The sequence below is a fragment of the Cebus imitator genome, unplaced genomic scaffold (assembly GCF_001604975.1).
Source record: "Cebus imitator isolate Cc_AM_T3 unplaced genomic scaffold, Cebus_imitator-1.0 Scaffold22, whole genome shotgun sequence".
NCBI lineage: Eukaryota > Metazoa > Chordata > Mammalia > Primates > Cebidae > Cebus > Cebus imitator.
In genome coordinates this window covers 4018610-4025348 of record NW_016107337.1, presented here as the reverse complement: position 1 = coordinate 4025348, position 6739 = coordinate 4018610, and positions in this window count along the sequence as shown.

Genomic DNA, 6739 nt, shown 5'->3' with positions numbered 1-6739 from the left:
TATATATATATATATAATCCTGAACTGAATTTGCTGAGTTGGTTTTACCTAGAATGTTTTTAAGCCTATTCCAGGAAATAAACTGACATTTAAACATCTTTCAATCGAAAAAAATGTTCCAGATTCCAGACAAAGGACTCAGAGTTAAACTTTGTAATGCAACTTAGCTATAATTTAGGGTATGGCCCTTCTAAGAAATAGACTACAGAGATCATCATTATGGCAAGAGTAATACAAATAATGTAAGTTACATTTTGTTACTTCACTATCCTGAAATCTGTAACCCAAATTAAGAGTAGTATTTGATGAAAGTCACTGAACCAAAAACAACAATAACAACAACAACAACAACAACAACAACAAAACATTTGAAAAGTAAGTGTCATTTGTAATGTCTTTAAGGAATTACTCCTTTATCCCATGCTTGTAAATAACTCCTGGCAACATCATTAAGAATTAAGCATGTCTCTGGAGAAGCTCTTAAGCAATCTGAGGTGACAGACCATAGCTGGATCTGCTATTATGAATTATGCTGAATCACAGTCAGGATGTGCAACAGAGCTGAGAATGCTGGGTAAAAATTGCAGACAATGCATCTATCTGGAGGTATTAGCATGGCTCCTTGGAGAGGTGATCATGTGCAGTGAGATGGGGAGAAAGGGAAATAGGAACTGAAAAAAGAGATGAAACAAGAGCAGAGTTGGCTGCACATCAAGAGGCAGTTACACAGGGCTACAGAGAATGTATTGATCTCTTCACCTATTTCTGTTCATTTTTCCTTCAGGATGGCCTTTGAGTAAAACTGTATGAAACCATTCTTTTTGTTTGTTAGGGACCAGTATGGTTACAATCCACTTGTGACCTCATGTATATCTAGGGAATTCAAAATTGCGCATGCACTCATTAGGCTTAGGTCAAGCTGGAGGGATACTTCTAGAGATGAATATATGAGAATTGCTAAGTTAGTGCTATAAAGCTTACCTGCTACAGAAGCCCAGAGCAAATTGCCATCCAAGCAAGATGAATTTTGCAAGCAGTGCTTAAATTGAGCGTTCAAGAGGGATATTATTCAGACTACAGAGGACAGTAGGCTATTCCAATTATATGACACTGAGTTAAGATCTGAGGTGTAATAAGTAGATTGAATTTAGAAGATAATAAGGCCATCATTTTGATATACCAGAAAAATTCCTCTGGACAAGAAGCTAATATTCCTTTTTTGGCTATATTTTTTAATTTTTAGTTTCCTCAAATTTCTCCTTCCTCCCAGTTACAATGGCTTATTCTCTGCAATCTGAAAAGTGGACTTGCAAGTAAATAAATTTTAATTGTTAGTTCATTAATCATTAATTTATTCAACTTGGAATGTGTAAGGGAAAGTTTTATGTAGCAGTTTGGCTACAATATAAACCCTAGTTGGTTATTCAAACACTAATCTTGGTGTTACTATGAAGGTATTTTACAGATGTGATTAGAGTATATAATCAGTTTACTGTAACGAGGATTGTTCAGATAACTGGGGAAGGCTTAATGAATCCACTGAAAGCCCTAAAAAGCAGAACTGTGGCTTCCCAGAAAAAATTCTGTCTCTGAATAGCAGCCTCAGATTATGTCTGAAGGTTTCAGCCTACCTTTCCTGATGGCTGATTTCAGACTTTAGATTTGCCTAACCTGCTCATAAATCACCTTAAGCAATTTTTTGCAATAAATCTTTATATGCGTATGGATATATACATCCTATGGTTCTGTTTTTTCTTGTGGGACCCTGACCGATACAGAATGTCTTAACAAATAGATTTTTGGAGTGTTTGAAAACACGTTAATTTTTTAGTTGGAAGACAGTATGTGAAAATTGAAGTGGTTTTTTTTTATTTTTTTTTAAAAGGCTGGATCTACTGAGAGTGCATAGGGTAGATGGCAGGAGGAATGTGTTAAATTCCCTCTGTTGGAAGGAAATATGCCTAAGACATTGAGTGGAGTTTATTCAAATGAGAGATCTAAGAATTAATTTTATAGAACTGGAGATAAAGGATAGAGTATGAGATTCCCACTGAACGAAGCAAGAGGTCTGAGAAATGAGTCAAAATTGTAGTTAAACAGCTGTTTAAAAAAATCTAATGATTGAGAATATACTGAGGATATCAAGACTGAATGCATTCAAAGTATGGGGTTTTGCATCTCCATAATGATTAGTGATGTTGAGCATTTTTTCATGTACCTGTACATCATTCATACGTCTTTTGAGAAATGTCTATTCAGGCCCCTTGTCCATTTCTTACTCATATCATTTATTTTCTTTCTATAGAGTTATTTGAGTTTTTTATATATTTTGAATACTAACTTCTTATCAAATATATGACAACAAATATTTCCCCCCATCCCATAAGTCTCTGCACTCCGTTAACTGTTTCCTGATGTACAGAAGTTTTTAATTTTCATGTATTCTCTTTTGTGTTTCAATGCTTTTGTTGCCTGAACTTTTGGAGTCAAATCTAAAAAAAACATTACCCAGACCAATGTCAGGTAGTTTTCTCTTTATATTTTCTTGTAGTAGTTTTATAGTTTCAGGCCTTATGTTGAAGTCTTTAATGCATTTTGAGGTTTTTTTTTTTTCTATATGGTGTGACATAGGAGTCCAAATTCACTTTTTTCTGCATATTGACACTCAGTTGTCCCAATACCGCATATTGAAAACACTGTCCTTTTCTCATTATACATTCTTTGCACCTTTGTTATAAGTTAATTGACCATAGATGTGTGAGTTTGTTTCTGGACTCTCCATCCTGTCCCATTGGTCAATGTGCCCATTTTTATGCCACTACCATGCTGTTGTAGTTACTATTGCTTTGTAGTAAAGTTTAAAATCAGATTGTCTGCTGTCTCCAGTTTTGTTCTTTCTGTTCATGATTGCATTGACTATTTGTTTATTTTTGTGGTTCCATGTGACAATAGCCAATTTATGGAATCAACTTAAATGTTCAACAAGGAATTAATTGATGAAAAATGTGATTTATATACACAGTGGTTCACAGTTCAGCCCTAAACAATAAATAGTCGTTTGCAACAATATGAATGGAATTGAAGAACATTATGCTAAGTGAAATAAGCCAAACATAAAAAGATATATAATGCATGTTCTAACTTATATGTGGAATCTAAAACAACTAAAGTCAATAAAGATACGAGTAGAATGGTGCTTACTAAATCCTGGGGGTCAAGGGGAATGAAGAGACAATAGTCAAAGGGTACAAAGCCTCAGTTATACAGGAGACATAAGTTTGATTTTTTAATATTGATAGCATAGCATGCTGAATATTGCTAATAATTGAGTGCTGCATATCTTAATAAAACTGAAAGTAAATTTCTAATGTTCTTATCACGAGTAATGTTAAGGATCTGAGGTGCTAGATATGTTAATTAGTTTAATTTCATCATTCCATGTTGTATTAAAAATCATGACAAAATTTTGTCCTCCATAATAAATACAACTCATTTGTCAATATAAAATACAATTTAAAAACAATGAAATTAAAAAGCAGCAAAATATCACCATAACATTAGGGTCTTGGTGGCAGATATTTTAGAGCAAGCTGGAGATAAAGTCAAAGCTAGAATAGATCAGAGGTGAAAAAACTCACAGTTGGTATAGTTCCAGGAAGATTCAGTTTGGCTTCAAGAGCCAAAGATGAGATACCTTAAAAAGTACTAAGGCAAAAAAAAAAAAAAAAAAAAAAAAAAAAAAAAAAAAAAAAAAAAAAAAAAAAAAAAAAAAAAAAAAAAAAAAAAAGCTAAGGCAGCTTTGGGTGCCATAGCAATATGTTGTAAATAAAATAACAGATGGTTTAATCAAGGCAGTGTGGAAGAGAATGGAAAATAATGACATAGAGGAAGGTGACATTAAAACAGACAACATATTTACATTTGCAGGAGAGTTAATGTGACTACAAGGAAGTGGAAGTAATATGCCCCTGAAATCATAAAATATTTACCATATGAGACCAAATGTATACAGATATATACCATTTAATAAATCTTAACAGAGAAGCAATCAGCTATGATTCAAATATGCTAATAGTTTCCAATTTCAGTGAAATCATATATTATCTAATGGGCAATGAGTTTAGACTGGTTTATTTAAATCTATTTTTTCTTTATTTTCTCTCCCTTCAAAAAAAAAGTTACCAGTGTTCTATTTCCTAGTACTACACTAATTAGGAGTAAACACTCTAGTATATGGCCTTGATTCAGATATGGTCAGCATATAATATATCTTCTGGCTGTGTGCAGTGGCTCAGGCCTGTAATCCCAGCACTTTGGGAGGCTGAGATGAGAGGATCACCTGAGGTCAGGAGTTGAAGACCAGCTTGGCCAACAGGGTGAAACCCTGTCTCTACTGAAAATACAAAAAGTACTCTAGTGTAGTGTCGGGCGCCCGTAATCCCAACTACCCGGGAGGCTGAGGCAGGAGAATTGCTTGAAAAGGAGAGGTTTCAGTGAACAGAGATCATGCCATTGCACTCCAGCCTGGGCAACAAGAGCAAAATTCTGTCTCAAAAGAAAAAAAAGGTAGTTCTTCTAAGAGTCGAGTCAAGCTTCTTTACTCTCAGTTTTGACAAACTAAGGCAATCAGATTTCTGGAGCATCAGCTCTTGTATGTGACTTCAAGGTTTTGTCTCTTAAACTATCAACAATTTGGAAAAATATTCTGAAAAATGTGGCAGACATTGTATTTTAGGTGGCAATTACCTATTTCATACCCCTTAAAAATGAAATAGGCTTAAAATTTAGCAAAAGGAATTGGAATTAGACATTGGAAAGAATATTAAATTTGCAAGGCATTGGCTGATGCTACCAAGGAAGAAATATTTAAGAAAATGTTATAAAACTTGTTTTTCTGAGTTGGTTTAAATCAAATTTAGTTTGGAAATGGGGTGTTTAACTCCTTCCCTTTTAAAGTATTTGGCTATTTATGCAGTGCTTGATATTCGGAGTCAGACAGACTAGCCTTCCAATGCTAGTTCTACTACCTAGTAGTAAAGTGATAATGAAAAAAATACTTGACTTCTAAATCTCTATTTTCCCACTTGTAAGATGGAATGGGAGGGTGATGAGAGAGTCTATCTGCTCAGGTTCTTGTAAGTGATAAATGCAATTAAAATGCTAAATGCTGCCACATCTATTCTTTTGTTATTGTTACTGATTGACTCAACTACACTAGTTCACTAGGTAAGTTTTATTTAGTTGACAGTTATCATGAACTAGAGCCTGGAAGAAAGAAGCATATCTGGAGTTTGCAGTTCAGTCTAATAAAATGTTAAATATAGTCATGCTGTCACTGTAAAGTGTGTGTGGTTCATATTAAAGCGGTTCTTACATCTCTACAAAAGGATATACTGACAGCAGGCAAATGATGTACAGCATGACACAGGCGTGGGAGTACTGCCTTCTACATTGAGCATTTTTACAAAATTACACTTAACCCTGGTGGACATTGAAAGCAGTCTTTCTAAGTGGATTATTGTGCAATACTTTACCATCTAGCTATGACTTCCTGAGGCCCTGAAGCTTCGTTTAATGGTATAAGTTTCAGGTCAGCCTGAGTGAGTAAGAGTTACACTTTACAGCATTGGCAACCTCAGGCAACTGAAGTTATTCAGAAGGACTGCATCTAAATGAGTGAATGCCCTTGTTAGGTTTTCGAAGCAGCTGTCAGAGGCTTACATTGAAGTGAACAAACTTTATAGATTTAAAATGAGAGCATAATTTACCAGGAAGGGCAGCATAAAAACTGTAGGCAGAAAAGAATAAGAAAGCATTTCTTTTGGCCTCAGTAGTATTATATCAATCACAGTGCATATTGAAAATAAATATTATAAACCAAAGAGAGAGAGAATAGCATATCTAAAATCCATTCTCAGAAAATCCCCTTGCTTTAATAATCTGATGAGCAAAACATAAAACCTTATTTGTGATCAACATTAACAAAGCATTTGCAATATATCAAACTGTGTTAAGTATATTCATTTAAAATAATCAACCTAAAGCATATCATAAAGAATTACTGCCTGGGCATGGTGGCTCACACCTGTAATTCCAGCAGTTTGGGAGGCTGAGGCAGGCAGATCATGAGGTCAGGAGATCCAGATCATCCTGGCTAACACGGCAAAACCCGTCTCTACTAAAAATAACAGAAAATTAGGTGGATGTAGTGGCATGTGCCTGTAGTCCCAGCTACTCAGGAGGCTGAGGCAGGAGAATCGCTTGAACACAGGAGGCGGAGGTTGCAGTGAAAGGAGATTATGCCACTGTACTCCAGCCTGGGCAACAGAGTGAGATTCTGTCTCAAAATAATAACAGTAATAATAATTTCTAATGAGCATCTTATGAAAATCATGATGAAATGGACAGACCAACGGAAGAAAATCAAAAATTGAGACATAAATATAAGTAGTATGCTCCGTACTAGGCATTATTTAGTATCGGCTAGATCTGGCATTTCAAATTAATGAAAAAAAAGTGGGATTAATGGATTGGAAAGAGTTGAAAATTGTATTTGCTCAGAAATAAATGGAAAATTTTCTCATGATGTATCAAAACAAATTTCACATAACTTAGTTAATTTTTAATGATACCATAACAGTAGAAAAATGTGAATATTTATTTGATTTTCGTATGCAAGATTCTTTCAAATGATGGATAATAACTTTTTTTTTTTTTTTTTTTTTTTTTTTTTTTTTTT